This window comes from Corvus kubaryi, unplaced genomic scaffold, assembly GCF_017639235.1.
Source record: "Corvus kubaryi isolate FWS band 111438036 unplaced genomic scaffold, C.kubaryi_AGA036_p1.0 37357, whole genome shotgun sequence".
Classification (NCBI taxonomy): domain Eukaryota; kingdom Metazoa; phylum Chordata; class Aves; order Passeriformes; family Corvidae; genus Corvus; species Corvus kubaryi.
The window spans coordinates 10,464,519-10,480,612 of NW_024581117.1; the positions used below are offsets into that span (position 1 = coordinate 10,464,519).

Genomic DNA, 16,094 nt, shown 5'->3' on the forward strand with positions numbered 1-16,094 from the left:
TATTGTCAAGATCCCTCAGGATCATAGTTTCTCATAAACTTCATGCAAGTTAAAAACCTACTTGAGTCTTTTCTTAGTGCTGGTACTTAAACAAGGCAGATTTCTTCAATTATTTAATTTCTATTTCCTACTAGCAGTGACTGGCTTCATTTTTTCTTTCAGCTGTTTGGTTTTGTTGCACCTCTGAAACCCTGGTATTGCAGGGTTTTAGATTGGGGTTCGTTGTTAGGCAATTTTTTTTCTGAGGGTCACACCAAGGATAGCTCATCATATTGAAAAGCGACGCACTTAGCAGCTTACCTTCCCCCTCAGAGTCTGAATGAATAAAAACAAATCTAGAAAGACATTTAATTCTGGCACCTAGTGGCATGCCAGGACCAGACACACACTACATACCAGATAAAGCAACAGCCACAATTGGGTGAAGGGGACGGGTCTCAAAATGAAGGGGTCTTTTTAATGTTCTTGTGGTTGCAGAACATCACAAAATATTAATAGAGACCAGTAAAGAAATAGTATCACTTCTATCAGAAAAATGAAAACCAAGTTCATTGCACAGTCACATGACTCTCATTAAGGGCTTAATAGAGATTCCCTTTACTGCTGGATCATGCTATAAATAAGCAGATGGCGATGATTTTGGGTCCAAATTGTTGGATTTACATACAAAATGTCTTTGGATAGCAGGAAAAAAGGTTGAATAGCTTCAAATTAAACAATAAAAGCATGCTGTACTTAAAAAAAGAAAAAAAAGATGGAAGCAAAAGCAACAATACTATCAGTATGAAAAGCCTCAAAGCCTGCAGTTCTGGCAATGTTTTAAAGCTGAGTGAGATAATACATAGTTAAGATTACTCAAATACAGTAAATTGGAAAATCAGTGGAGTCTTGCTGATTTATAGCAATAGAGTTTTGCTCTTATGATTTTATTTTCAAGGTAAGACTTCAAATACTCTCATTTAAAAATATTTAATAAACTGTAGCCATAAGCCTATTTTGGATGGTTCTGGTTACACAGCTTGCATCTGAAGTTTTATGTAAGTAATATTTGGTTTTTGACTTACTTTTCAATCATTGATGAAAACCTGCCTACCATGATTTACACCCTCAGAAGGATTTGTGCCATAAGATCACTCCTGCCTGGTGATGTAATATGATCCTCCCCCAGCTCTAAAAGCACACACAAGTGGAAAAACTCACGACAGTGTTGCCTACCTGATTGACTTCAGTCCTGAGCAGCAGTGCCTACTTACAAAGAGCTTTGTGCCAATGAAAAACCATGTTATATTGATGCCTTTTGCTTCTCTGGATTAATTGTGTCTAGCGTGGATGTCGCCTGGATGCTTCTACATCTAGATACTGATACAGTGTTTTCTAGAAATATTAAGTCTGCAGTATTTGAGAGCAGCGTGGGCAATAGCACATGGAGCATTTGCCCTGGAGTTCTGGCTGGTCTCCTTGCCATGAGAGTGACCCCACAGCTGCACCATGACCACTGTCAGTGCCTCTCTTAAACCATCTCAAGGAGGACCTGGACTTTCCCCTCTCCCTGTGACCCCAAAAGCAGATTGGTTCTCCTGATTTGCCGAAGCTCCAGTCCAGAGCCTTTCCCAGGCGAGTGCCAGGCATTCTCACAGACTCTTTAGTCAACAAAACTATTACATACAAATCTTCTTGGCAAGGAGCTGCCCAGAGCAAGCCACAGCAGTGCCTGGTCCCTGGTGCTCTGGGGTCCCCCAGGCACGGGACCGCAGTTCCTGTGCTGAAGGCTCAGTGGCAGCTGCAGGGCCAGCTGTGTCCATGGCAGAGCTTGCATTGCATCACTTCTTATGAGGAGCATTCTCAGCTCCTTCCTCTCCCAGGCCTCAGCAGCACCAGCCTCACGTCCCTGTTACATCCAGTGTAGCCATCCCTCTCAGCGCTACCCTCGATCTTCTCAGGGTCACGGTACTGAACTTCAGCGCCTTCAACTGAGGTACAATGAAGACCATCAAGAAGGTCACTTTGTGTGCTGAATCCAGAGATGTGCTGGCATTAGCTTCACTTCCAGCCTCAGGGACAGCCTGTTAGAATTAGTCTGTTGGAGGGGTAGCCCTGTGTGCATGAGTTGAACACGGAGGCTGAGAGGAAGGGACTCATGGACCCGTTCAGACACCCTTGAATGACAAACTGACCCTCCAAGAGGGACGAAATGGGAAGGCAGCCACACAACCAAGACAGGATAACCCTGCCCAGCATCCCTCTGCAGCTCATGGCTAAATACCACGTTGCAGAGGAAGGTTGCTTGTAGCAGCTTATGTTCTCATACAGAGGATAAAACTACTTTGCCTGTCCTCCCAAGCATGAGCCTTGTGACCTCTTGAGAAGGGGACAGTGTTGCCTACATCTGCTGTTTTCATTTGGGTAGTTAAATTCCAAATGAAAGTAAACTACTGGAGGGGAGCAGAGAAGCCAGAGTTTGTCCAGGTAAATATTGGAATGTAATAATTGCAAGTGAGCTTATGTTTTCTTCTCTGGGAACGGTTCATGAAACTCATGTGCAGGCTTTGCCTTACCCACAGCTTAAATGCAGCTGTCTCGAGGGAAATATGGAGGTTATTTAATAGTGCCCAGCAATGACACAAAACAACTTAGGGCAGGAAGAGAAGGCACCATATTAAATTAAAACTGCACAAAGCAAAATTTAGGGAGACCGAATGTAATTACCCAGCTTGGACTGTGACCAAGGCACTGATGCTAACACCTTTATTATTAAAAAGAAGGAAAAAATGCCATGAGAGCCAGGAAAATCAAAAAGAGATGAGACCTTGCTTTCAAGTCTCTTTTCTGAAAGATGGCACCTCCAGCAGCACAGTGCCCGTTAGCACTATGCCAGCGTATTGATTCAGTACCTACTAAGAAAGAAGAAGGCCACCCACTAAAGAACATGCATAATTAAAGCTAAAAAATGAGCTGCTTTCTCTCTGAAATACAGAGTTCTCATAGCAGTGTTTCTTCAGGAATACACCATCAGGAAAAAAAAAATAGTTTGCCCTCCAGCTCCAAGGAATTTTGCAAAGGTCAAGCACTAGAGCCAGCTGGATGCATTATTTAGTGACTTGACCATTTTATTCCTGAATATTTCATTGGGTTTGTTTTTACAATCAACTATTTCTTTTCATGTTAAAAGGAGCTATCACTAAATCCCATTTTTACTGTGGTAGACAGTGAGACAGAGACAGCCAAAGGAAGCAGATATAACCAGCTGTCCTTGATGTTCAGCAGCTTCCAGTTCCTTTGGGTTCCTTCAGCAACTCTCACCTTCCAGTGAGTTTCTCAGTGGTATTCTGAAAGTTTGCAACAGAAATCAGGATCCTTGAAGCTGCCCAGCAGAATTACTGCAAATGTGTTCTGCAGAAGTACTCCAAATTACACCCTGAGGTCCTGAAGATACATCATCAAGTACTTGCAAGGTTCCATGGGCATATGGGATAGGGAAAGAGAGAAAATGAGTTGAAGTCAGGTGCTGTGGTGGGAGCATAGTTTTATATCCTCTGTGCAAGCTAGAGACATACAGACTGGAAGTGACCCATATGTTCATCACGGTTATGATTTCAGCCACGCACTCAAATTCAATCTGGATGTAGCCATTTACCTTTTATAGAAAGTGTGTCTTCCTAAAGGAAAATCCAGAGATTTTACCTTGATCAGAAGTTCCATAGCTGACTGAGAAATCATTTGAGACTTTAAGGCCCGTGTTGTACACAAGTCCTTTTCAGGCTAAAATTCAGTAAACCTGTCTAAGTTGGTTACTCAAATACATTTTTGATCTTCACCAGTCCATTGTGCTGTTTTGCTAAATGGGTAGACCTAGAGTTGTAGGAAAACAGATGCAGAAGGTATAGATATTTCAGGTTCAAAAACATGGGCACCATTTATCTCAATTCCTTGCATGTTTATTTGGTTCGGTTTGGGTTTTTTTGCTACTAGGATATTTCAGCTTTCCTGGGTGCATGCTAAATTATTTGTAAGATCCAAACTGCAGAGCAGAGCCTGCCTTTTATGAATAAATACTATTAAGCACATTATCTAGTTATGCTAAGTCTTCACGGGCAGCAGCTTCCACTGTATAGCTTTTCTATATAATACGCCCTTCAGAGCCTGTGCATTTACCAATATGAGTTTACAGGTATCTGTAGTAAAGTGGAACACTTTAGATTAATAAATTACATAGCAGCATTATTATGAGCAGCTTGTGTTTGCTCCACAGTTACAGCTGAGAATGACTTTCCACTGTAAACCCAAAAAACATAGCCCCCTTTATATAATTAGAAAAGCTTTATCCACTTCAAGTTATGTGTAAGTAAAAAGTCACAGGACACAGGACAGGAGCATAAGAGGCTCTGTCTTCCTTGGGCCTCATCTTAAATGCAAAATTCTACACTGAGCTGAAAGAATTTCAGAATATAACAAATACAGCCAGAATATACTTACAATATCTGAGGAGAAAATTCTGCAATTAAAAGTGATTTTTGTAAACATAGATTTGCATGGGTCCTGCATGAGCAGGTCCTTAATACCATTAAGAACTTTTGTTTGAAAAACCACTGCATGTTTTCAATATTTATGATTTATCATGGAAGAAAGGTTTTTCTCTCCACAAGATTTCTCAACTTCTGGTAGCTCTTATTTTGATCAGTGCTGACCACTTTTCAGAGTCCTTACCTGTGATGTCTGCATGAAAAGAAACACAAACGTTTAATCAATCTTCCTTACATACAGAGTCTTCTTTTGTTAATGAGTAGAAAAGGCTAGAATGCTTTTCTCTTAATCATATAGTAATTTCACTAATTCCAGCCTTCTTAGTGATCATACTACAAACCACAAGAAGATGTACTTTAAATTTCTTACGAGACAAAGGGAATACTGTATACGGTCTTCATTAAGATCTCAGGTGCTACCCATTAATGATGAAACATCATTAAAAAATGAGTGAATATGTTTGTAACCTTCTTGGCCAGTAGCACACAATTACTGCATGCATATAAAAAGAAAAATAATGATCTGATGCTGCAGCATCACCGTGTGTACCAGAGATATGGATGTACACTGTGAGTCAAGATCCATTTTACATGTTGTCATTGCTCCGTTTGGAGCTTGGATGTGCAGGGGTTTCTGACAGCCAGTGACAAAAAGGCAGCTTTGGTTCATAGCTCTGAGTTGGGATAACTTAGCTGGCTTGTCATCCACAGTGGAGACTCACCCCAGCTCTCCACAGTGCCTCTGCTGTGGAGCTCTTCTGCCATGCCCAGAGACAGCGTGCAGGAAGCTCCACAGATACTCGTACTTTTCATCCTACATTAGCACATGGAGGGTTGATAGTCCCAAAATGATCCTTTTCCTCATCGTAGCACCAAGCTATTCTACAGCAGGTTCTAGCAAAGCCATCCAGAGGGGACCGACCTCTGAACCATAGCCAGCCACTCCTGCTGCTGCATGGGATGGCTGCAACATGGCCCCTGAACTATAGAAGCAGTGCTTAAGAAGATAGTGACAAAAAAATATATGCAAAATCCATATATTGGGATTGCTCTAGAGGCTTCTTCAAGATTTTTTTTTTTTTTTTTAACAAGTTAAGTTCTTTCACAAAAGTACTCAATGCAAAAACATCACATTTTGTTGAAGAGGTGCCATCATGGAAAAGGAGGTAGATGAGGGTACAGCCACATTCATACTTCAGAGTGATTGGGTTGGCATCATGCTCGGTATTTAAAGTAGAGAGAAGAAGGAGGAATGGAGGGATATTTGGAATGATGGTGTTTGTCTTCCCAAGTAACTGCTGGCTGTGATGGAGCCCTGCTTCCCTGGGGACAGCTGATTACCTGCGTGCACATGGGAAGTGTTAAATTAATTTAGTGTTTTTTCTTTCCTTGCTTGTGTGGCTTTTACTTTCCCTATTAAATTGCCTTTATCTCAACCCATGAGTTTTCCAGCTTTTACCCATCTGATTGTTTCCCCGATCCTGCTGTTGGGGAAGCGAGTGAGTGCCTGTGTGGGGCTTGGGTGCTGGCTGGGGTTAAACCAGGACAAGGTTACTCCCTACCCAAAGAATAGCCCTGATTCAGCTAAAACTGTCACTCCCATAAAGAGGAAAATACTAGCTTTTCTCTGAGTCTTGGGATTTTTTTATTACTATTGATTTAATAATCACCTTTTCAGATACTGTGGTGACAAGAAAAAAATGACAAAGGGGGTAGATAATAGGTAGTATCCAGTCCAGGATTTCATCTGATTTCTTTCAGTCTGTTGTAGAGTGATGCAGCAAGATAATAGGACTGAATTCAGTGCAACCCACTGTAGTAGGGTGGAGAGTCAGAGCCAGTAACCTTCTCATGATAGCTGTATCAGCTCTAGTAAGTACTCCAGTATGCACTAAAAGAAGAAATCCCTCCTTGTCTTCTTTCTGGTGTTTTGTATCTTTTAGTTATGAGCAAAAATGTAAAGAGCTTTGGTTGCCTTATTTTCCCAAAAGGAATGATTCTAAAGAAAACATCCAGTACTGCTTACTCTTTAACTAGATGTTATTCCCAAGTGCTGTGTAATCATTAAGTGAGCTTTAATTTAACAAGTGTGCTGCTGTTAGCACATTTTTACTTATGTAGTAGTAAATTAACTATAACAGATTGTAACTGTTCTCCATCATTTAGCAATAAGTAAGGCTTCCCATAAATATCTTTAAAACTAACCAAGGTATTTTTATGGCACTTGCTCACCACTCGTTCTCATTTCTCATCACAGCTTAAACAATATCCATTTCAAAGAAAAGATTATTTTTCATGCTGAGATTCAAAATTTCAGTTCATTTGCTTTCTGCTTACTGGGGAAGAAACTGCACCACCTGAGGTATGTCTCACCTGGCCACCTCTGGTAGATGAGCAATGCTTTGATAACAGGGATGGGAACACTTCAGTGGCCTAAGTGAATTTGCTGGATCAATGAGGCATTGCTGCATTTCCACAGTGATTTCTTTCAGTGTCTCATAGTTTCACACATTTATATCACAGATTTTGCTTTGGTAGTAATCAGCAGCAAGTTTCTGAACTACTACAATGCTAAGGGCCAAATCCTAAAAATACAGTAACCAAACCAGAGCCTGATATTTAGAGGAGCTCTCACCTTTTTTACCTGCAGCCTTCTGAGTGTGTATGTTAAGTCAAGCCTCTATGCTTGTGTCTAAAGGGGGAAAACTCCTTCTGAAAGACTGTCCTTATGTGACACTTCTCTCTGTCTGCTGTCTATACAGATAGGGAATGACCATGATTAATTAGAATAGCTACTGAAGTAATTTCTTGAGAACAATGATGATATTTAACTTGAATATTGTTTTCTCCAGGGCTTTGCCCTGATCCTTTAGGATTGTGCACTTCAAAGGGAAAAAATGGATCTGGCACTTATATTTATGCTAGGCTGACATTGTTGGTTTGCTGCCAAAGAGGCAAATCACAGAGGCACCAGCTGAGGGATCTCAGCCACTGAACCTTGGTGCTAGCCTTACAAGAAATCACTTCAATGGTGACACGGAATATCTCTGTCCATTTTGTCCTTACAGTTACAGAAATGCCATCCCAAGTTAAGTTAAATCACAGCTTTCTCATATAGGTACATGACCCTTCAGAATCAAATTGATGCCATCAGCTTGTTTCACATTTCACAACCTGAAGCAAAGTCTTAGAGGAAGAAAATTTTGCTTAGGAAAATCCTGCTCTAGCTTCACCCTCTTATTGGCCCCTGCATATCACAGACCTCTTCAGAGGACATTATCCTTTTTCTGGAGTTTTCTATACTGTGGCTTTGTTTGGATTTTTAAGGACAAAAATAAATATGACATTAAAAATAACTGTTATTCTTCTGACCTCAGAAAAAAAATGGGTTTGCATTTTAAAATAATTAAATTTTTATTTGAAAACTGTTTAACCATAATAGCCTCTTGTCAGTATTCTCACTCAGAAATATTCTTCTGATTCTTTGACACCTCTTTCTCTCTCAGTTCATGGAGATTTCAGTCTCTAGCAGAAACCACCAAAATAGCTAAAAGAGGCTAGTGGAATTTGAGTTGCACAGGGCTGTTACATTAATTATTTTTCGAGTAAGTTCATATGTTCTTCTAAATATACAGAATGATGGCATTAGATGGGTAATAATAAGTGATTTCTCTCAGTAGTTTTAGCTGAACTATGGGATAGAATTGTTCCCTGGAAGCCTATTTTCACTTGGCAAAAGGAAATACCTTCATCTAGTCATGCAATGGCAAAAGCAAAACAGAACAGGAATTTGGCCAGCATTTTCAACACTTCCATTTTTTGACATGTAGAAACTTCTTTTTTTCTTCATATGCATCATCAGAACAAAGCCTTTCTTTTGGAATTTGGGAATTTTTTTGAGGGAGGGTGTTTTGGAAGTGGCTCACTGTCACTAGAAAATTCAATAAATAATGCTGTATTTAGAACCTGGATTTCTGTCTGGGTAATTTGTATGTACAACAGTACTCTGTCCGCTCTTCTTAAGGATTTTATTTTGTCAATCCATGTTATTTAGATCTTTATTATTTCAGTTCTTACGCTATTCTGAAAACAGAGAGAAATATTCGTAGAGCATCTTATTTTTTCAAATGTAAACATTTCTCATTTGTAAACAGTACCCCTTAGAGTCTGTAGAGAAAGGCATATGTGAGCAAGTCTAAGACAAGTTATTTTGCTCCTGCATCTCCATAATATAACCGTGTTCTCAGTTCATGTGATGCCTCTGTTTGTCTTGCCCCAGTGTATTAAGCTATGTCAGAAGAGGTTTGATCTGTGTGTATTATGTTTATGTGGCTCTGCTTAAAGTTACAAAAGGGCAAGTTCTTCAGGAAAAACTTCTTTCAGTAGTGGTGCTTGTTTTACAATACTTGGAGAGCATGTGTGTTTCCCTCTCAGTCTTCTCATTGATAGCCATATGTCATGGAGTGCTGCAAGCAGATAGCCCAGAGTCATTAGACGTATCCTGGTGATAAGACTGTGTTATTACTCTGATTGTAAAGAGATTTGAAATTTTCATCAGATATGTAATATTAAAAGCATGCTGGATAAATTATGAAAAGAAAAATGGAAAGTAGCTGAGTTGTTTAGCACCTTAAATAAAAGGAGGAAAAACAGGTGGATCAAAGAAGCCTAAAAAGCAAGTCTGTTTGCTCTTTTTTCATCAGATGTTACTTGGATCCCAGGGGGTTTCATTATCCAGATGGAAAGTACGGGGCTTGTTTATCAGTGCTGAGGCTTACACTGAAATGACAGCCTGGTCTGCAATGCCCATGGGATGGTGTGGGCAGAGGCATGGCAGAGGTGAGCTCACTGACGCCTCGCCTAGAAGCCCTGGTCGCAATGTTCAACTCTTCACACTCTGTTTCCTCAGCCCTTCACTGAGAACAGGGCCTTTGACTGCAAACCCCTTTTGCCAGCCTTTGAGCTCTTGTCTGCACCATGTGGCTGCTATCAGTATACAAATAAAGAAAAATTAAAATTGGTCTATGAGCTATTATAACCGAGTTCTGCTATTAGCTAGGTCTAAATGTTTTCATATATTCCACACCTCTGCTGCCCTTTGAGATTTTTAACTGTTGTTTTCTTGTACATTAATAATTTCCTTGTATAATTGTTCCCAAGAGAATGAGCTGAAAGAATTATGAATTAATTTGCATCTTTTAATGTACTAATAAACTTTGCAAGAAGAAAATTTCACTCCATCCAGGTGGAAACCAATCACTTTAAATCAAAGCTTACTGAATTTCAAATAGTTTTGGTTTTCAAGAAGTTGCAGAAGAACAGTGCTCTGCACGTTAGAAGTAATTAGAAAGCGCAAAGAGCAATTTCAGAAAAAGCCCTGGGTCATTTTTTGCTGCAGTATAGAGTTCACAGGGACTCAGGAAAATGAGTATTTTTTGTATTTAAACAAAATGAATAGCAATTTCTTGAAGGCTGAGAGGTCTCAGGCTGTAAATGTGGGTTTCACCCTCTCACTGAAAAATATTTTTAAACTGTTTTAGTGTTTTTTGTTGTCTGATGTAAATCAATAATTCATGCTATAGCCTTTAAAACAGGGTTCAAGAAAAAGAAATGTCCTTTTATGTACAATTTATTCAAATAGAATCTTGAGTGAACAAAATGTTTTATCTCATGTATTCATTTATAACCGAACAATGTCAGGTCCTTGTTCACCAAAGCACTTGATTTTCATCTTCATTTATCTCTGAGCACTTGAGAAACCAAAGCTCTTCTCCTGAGTAACTAAAGAAACAGGTTCTGAGCACCTACTCTTAAGTTTAATATACACATAGTTACTCACAAGCTTAAGCAATTTACTGAACTGGTGATTTGACATCCAAGTTTATTTACCTTCGTATATTGTAGCCTTGGTTACATCTGGGAATAGAAATGCATGCTCTAGCCCCCACTTTCCAAATGAGACACAAAATATATAATCAATGGAAAAGATACATCTTGATATCAAGCTTCTGATTTTGTAAGTTTATTTTAGTAGGTGATAAAGTTTAGCTCTACCATCTGACAGGGGGAAAGATCTATTTGTTTAAATAGCTACAAACTGTCAGGGCCAGAATGCATCCCAGCTGGTTTGGGAAAGGGGGGACAGAGCAGAAGGGGGAAGGGACTGATGAAGGTCAGAGAGAAAGCAGGGATACAACACAGCAGGTTTGGAAGTAGGAAGAAGACTGCTGGAATCGTGACCCAGGCGAAGCCTGCAGGAATGTCACAAGCAGTGAGAAAAGGCATGGGGGGCACTTGCTGGGGAAAGACGCAGAGTGAGAGGAAATGGGGGTGCTAGGCCAAACAAGGGGGCACTGCTAATAAGGCCAAGGGAGCTGTGCCTCTTCCCTAAGGGAGCAGATGCAGCTTCATCAGGATTATTGATATGGCCATAGAGAATCAAACCTACCAAAAAATGTTCACTGCAACCTGGGTGATGTTTCCTCTCAGAAAAACAAAGTAATTACTAAAAATAGGGCCTAAATATGAATGATCAAAAAACTGAATGCAAGAATTTTTCAGTAGATCTGGATGTTTACTTTTTTCCCCCCTTAGGGCTTTGAAGAGCATAAGCTTCTTTATCAACACAGCTTGATGTGATGCTCCTTTCTTTAGCATGCCCAACAAGGAAAACATTGCATTGACTGAAGAAACCCCCAACAGAACCTGTTTCCTCCATAAAGCTACCCCATGACTCACAGGTTTCCACACATTCTACCTGAAAGTGTTTTCCTGTTGTAAGTTTGAAGTCTGCAGAGTGCTTGCAGAGCAAACTTGTATGTGTGCTCAGAGCACTGTGTGTCATGAAAAGTACTGACAACAGCCGAACACCTCTAGCAGTATGAAAATGCACATTTAAAACTGATGCTATTTTTATTCTTTGAGATGGATTTTTTGATTTTCAGGCTGTTGCAGAGATTGCAAATAGATATATTGTTTGTTTTCCATTTTAAAATGATTTTTTACACAACTGTATATGTAAATTAATTTTTTTAATGTCCATGGTAATTAAAGGGTATTTTTCCTGTGCTCAAAACAGCATTTTTACACACAAAAACATCCAGCTATCCCTTAAACAGCCCAGAAGACACTATTTGACACCCGAAGTGTCTGCCATGATGGATTAATTTTATTTTAGCAACACATAAAACATTTTAAATTCTTCATAGCTGGTGCTTGTTATGACTGTGCGTAGGGAATTTTCTCACAAACACAGACAAACTTTCTCCAATTCCAGACTGGAATTACTTTTGCTTAATGTAAATATATATACAAGTCCTCAAAATACACAAGCTGCAGTACAAATTTCAGTGCAATGCTTTTTAAAACAAGCAAGGTGCAAACTTTGTAACAGAAAGGAGAGAAGATGCATCTGAGTCAGCACAGTTCATTACCAATGAAATGAGGCTACTGTCTGTTTGAAATGTTTTGAGATCTGGCCAAATAATCCAAGACCCTGAAAATTATCACACCTGCAGAAAATATGGATGCTGCTTCGCTTCTGGCACATTCCAGCCTGCTCTTGTTGCACAAATTCCTGCATGGAAGGAGTCATTCTTCCATGGTAAAGCGATACTCTATTTAATGGCATTTTTTTCTTGCCAGGCTTAAAGAAAGTCATCAGTACGGTCTCCCCAAATTCCCTCCACACTGCAGTGTTTAATTATATCTAAAGTAAGAACATGTTGCTTAATGAATATGCATTTTTCACATGAATACTAGGAACAGATTAAGTCCAAAAGTCCCCTCTAATCTACTGGGAGAGATATGAGGAGTGCTGGAGTCAGCACAGCCAGAAAACCTTCAAAATACTTTTCTTCAGCTCTAATTTGAAAACTTCAATGGCAAAGTTTACCCTAAGGAGAAATGGTGCTAAGCACAGATTTATTTATTTCCTGCTGATGAACACAGACATGTGAACAACTGAGATGTTTTTTCTTGCAGGAGGGTGCCAGAGCTGCCGAGTTAAAAGTTTAAGCTTCAAAATTGACATTGACCCTATTTATTAGCACAATAATGGGCTTGTTGTGGCTCCCGTGGCTTTCCAGGATTGCAGAGGCCTATATGTGTGTTTTTGCTGCCTCAATGCAGGTGGCTGGCAAGGCAGGGTGCATGCTTGAAAATACACCCCATGGTGCCTCCTGGAAGATGACTGCATTGCTCGTGATCCTCGCCTTCAGGGCAAGGCAACAAAATCCCTTCAGGATTTATCCCTAAGAACAGGCTGGCTTTATTTTTTGAAAACACATGATGTTTCTCCTGCAGGACTTGGGGGGCAGAGCTTGGATGAGTCTCTTTTGGAGTCAGGCAGTCAGATCAGCTTCTCCTTTGGGCATGGCAGCTGGAGGCCACCATCCCGAAGCCCTGGGAACAGCCATTTTTGGGGAATTTCACTGCTGGGAACTAGCAAGGCTGGGAAGCAGGTGAAGAAGAGGTGAAGAGAGGGCTTCTTCTCACCTGGTTCCTGCCTGGAAGAGAGGCAGGGTTTGGAGCCTGACTTCACACTTTCCTTCAGGATATTCAAGTCCTCTCACGATGGTATTTTCTGATCTTGCAGAATATCTAATTAGAAGTTAACCCTCTAGTATCAAACTGTACTTGATCTTGTCAAAAGAAATGTAAGATTTCCAACAAATGCAAAACATGCTGTTGAAAACATGGCCTATTGAAAAATTTTAAGAAATTTTTATGTCAGTACAAGTTTTCCTATTTATATTTTTGATTAATGAGGAACTGTTCACCTATTTTAAAAAAACAGTATCTTCATGAAGTTTCTTTTTTATTATTACTATTTTTGTTGCTTTGAAAATAATTTTTCTTTACATACTGCCTGGAGACAATGTTTACTGTTTTCCAAAAACCTCTTATTGGTGCATATCAGTCATAAAAACCAAAAGTGTTTCAGATCCTTCAGGAATCATCAATACTTCATAGACTCATAGAATAGCTGAGGCTGGCAGGGGCCTCTGGAGATGATCTAGGCAGGTTGCTCAGGACTGTGTCCAGTCAGCTTTTGAAAATCTCCATAGAAGGACTCCACAATGCTCTGAGCAACCTGTCCTACTGTTCAACCACTCTTACTGTAAAAAGAAAAAAAAATCACAAAAAAATCCTTATGTTTAAAAAAAAAAATCTTGTATTTCAGTTTAGATCCATTGCCTATTGTCCTGTCACCAGAAATCGCTGAGAAGAGTCTGGCTCCTTCTCCTACTCCCTGCCATCAGCTATTTATACACTGATAAAGTGCCCTAAGCCCTCTCTTCTTCTGATGGAGCAGCCCCACCTTTCTCAGCCTGTCCTTGCCAGCCAATCACCCCTGTGGCCCTTTGTGGACTCTCTCCAGCGTGCCTGCATTTTTCTACTCTCCAGCTGGAGAGCCCCAGCCTGTGCTGGTGGATGGGACTGTTCCTCCCCCAGTGCAGGGCTTTGCACTTCCTTCTGCTGAAGTGCAAGACATTCCTGTTTGCCCAATTCCCCGGCCAGTCGACCTCCCTCTGGATGGCAGCACAACCACCTGGTGCAGCACCCACCCCTTCGAGTTCAGTACCACCTGCAAACCTGAGGGCACCTCGGTGCCATCACCCAGGTCCTTAACAAAGGCACTGAGCAGCACCAGATCCAGGTGGTGGCTGCACAGTGCATTTGAACACGGCCCCATGAAGGAGCAGTGCACTGGAGTTAAAAAGCGGGTTTTTATGTGTGCATTTGGCTGCCATCTCCCCGCCAAGCCTCTCTGTCCTGCTGTTATCCCTGCTCTTGTCGGGAGGAGCTCCAAGTTCTGCAAAAAGCACAGCCGGCTGCTCGGCAGCTCTGCAGCATTCCCAGGTGGCACAGGGACTGGGGCACACCGCCTTCTTGCCCCAGAGAGAGGTGCAGTGGTGCCAGCAGACAGGACCCAGCCTGCTGCTTCCAGCTGAGAAACTCCTCAGGACATCAGAGGCCACTGCTGCGCCGCTCACACACGGACTGGCCAGCCTTTACAGGTGTTCACCATCTAGGAGGAAAGGAGTATCTCTTAGCAGACAAATTTCTGTGAGAAGGCTTCAACTGCTGAGTTTGCTGCAGGGTGGGCCCTGTGTAGATTTGGGTTGCTTCTGACAAAATTATCTATTTAAGAAACAGTTTGGGGAAAAGCTAGGATGAGTGTCTTATTTGAAAGTCTCAGGAGAGTTCTTTACATGATTATATGCTGTAGTAAAAGAGGTAAGTTTGATTCCTTGCATAAATTATTACTATTAATAACTTAATTATAAATTTAAATATTAATTATTATAATGAATCCTTTAGTACCTAACAATTATAGAGTGTTACAAACTCTGAAATAAGCACTACAAGTCTCTAAATAAACAACATATTCATGGCCTGAAACTGACATTTTTTTTCTTGCATTGTAGGAGACCTCAATACAACAGACACCAAAGCTCTGGATTTTCACTTACTCCAATAGAAAGCAAACAAGTGTCAGAGTAAGAATCAGATCTCAAACCCCAGTAGGTTTGGCCCCCTCTGATGGAATTTTCACCCTTCTGTCATGTATTCTTCTGCTTCATTCTTCTGAATTCAAATTCTTCTTCAAGATCTTACATGCTGGTGCACTTTCAGACCCCTTCCGTATCTGATCTCTCTTATCTTGACTTTCATTTTGTGAACTAGCAGGTCACTGTATTTCCTTTCTTAAACAAGAAGGCTCTGAGATACAGAAAGGTTAATCTCACAATTCTCAAAACCGTATCTGTCTTATTCTATTTCTGGCCTTAATTCTGTATTCAACACATCTTTTTTATTATACTTGTCTTTGATCCTGCTAAAGACTCTCACAGTCTGTTTTACTTGGCAGTGAAGAACCACGGCCATATTTAGCGTTAAGGCTGAAAGAAACTACAGAGCTGTGGCTGGAGTGGAGCTGGAAAAGGGCTCCCAAAGTAAAATTTGGTATAAATTTGAGGAATTGATAGTCCGGGGAAGTGCTGCTCTGTCCTTCCTAAGGCTCAGTTTAGGATTATTTTAAACTTGGAAAAAATCTCAGAGCTCTATTTGGAGAGAGGCTGGAAGGAAGCTGCCAGTAGAGAAATAGTTTAGGCCAAAGGGGAATTCTTAGCCCCGGGAAGGGCTGTGGAGCACCCCTGCAAGGCTGGGATTAGAGTCGGCATCATCCATTTCTGTAATTTATGTACACAGCCCTGTATTTTGTGCTCATCTGGCATGTGAGCGCCAGCCTTAGAGCATGTACTATATCCACAAGGAAGAGAAGTGTGTATCTCCAAAGAGAGGTTACAGAGGGGGAGATTTACCTCCCGCTTCTAGAGTGCTGTGCTGCAAGGGAAGGAAATGCCAAGGTCCTGAGCTTTCTGACACGCTGGGAAGGACAAATTCACACGCAGCGAGCGGCAGAGGTGGCGGAGGCCGTGAGCTGGGTGCAGGCAGTGTCAGCGAGCTGGCACTGTAGCACTCCTGAAACACTCACCTGCCGTGTCACACCAATCTACTGCTCCACTGCTTCTCTCTCACTGCCGTGTCACACCCATACACTGCTCC

At 41.0% G+C, this 16,094-nt stretch overlaps 1 protein-coding gene across 1 annotated transcript in view; it reads left to right on the forward strand.

Moving 5' to 3' along the window:
• The window catches only part of GHITM (growth hormone inducible transmembrane protein), a 47,068-nt gene that overhangs the window by 20,212 nt on the left and 10,762 nt on the right, over positions 1 to 16,094 (forward strand). The window lies entirely within an intron of this gene.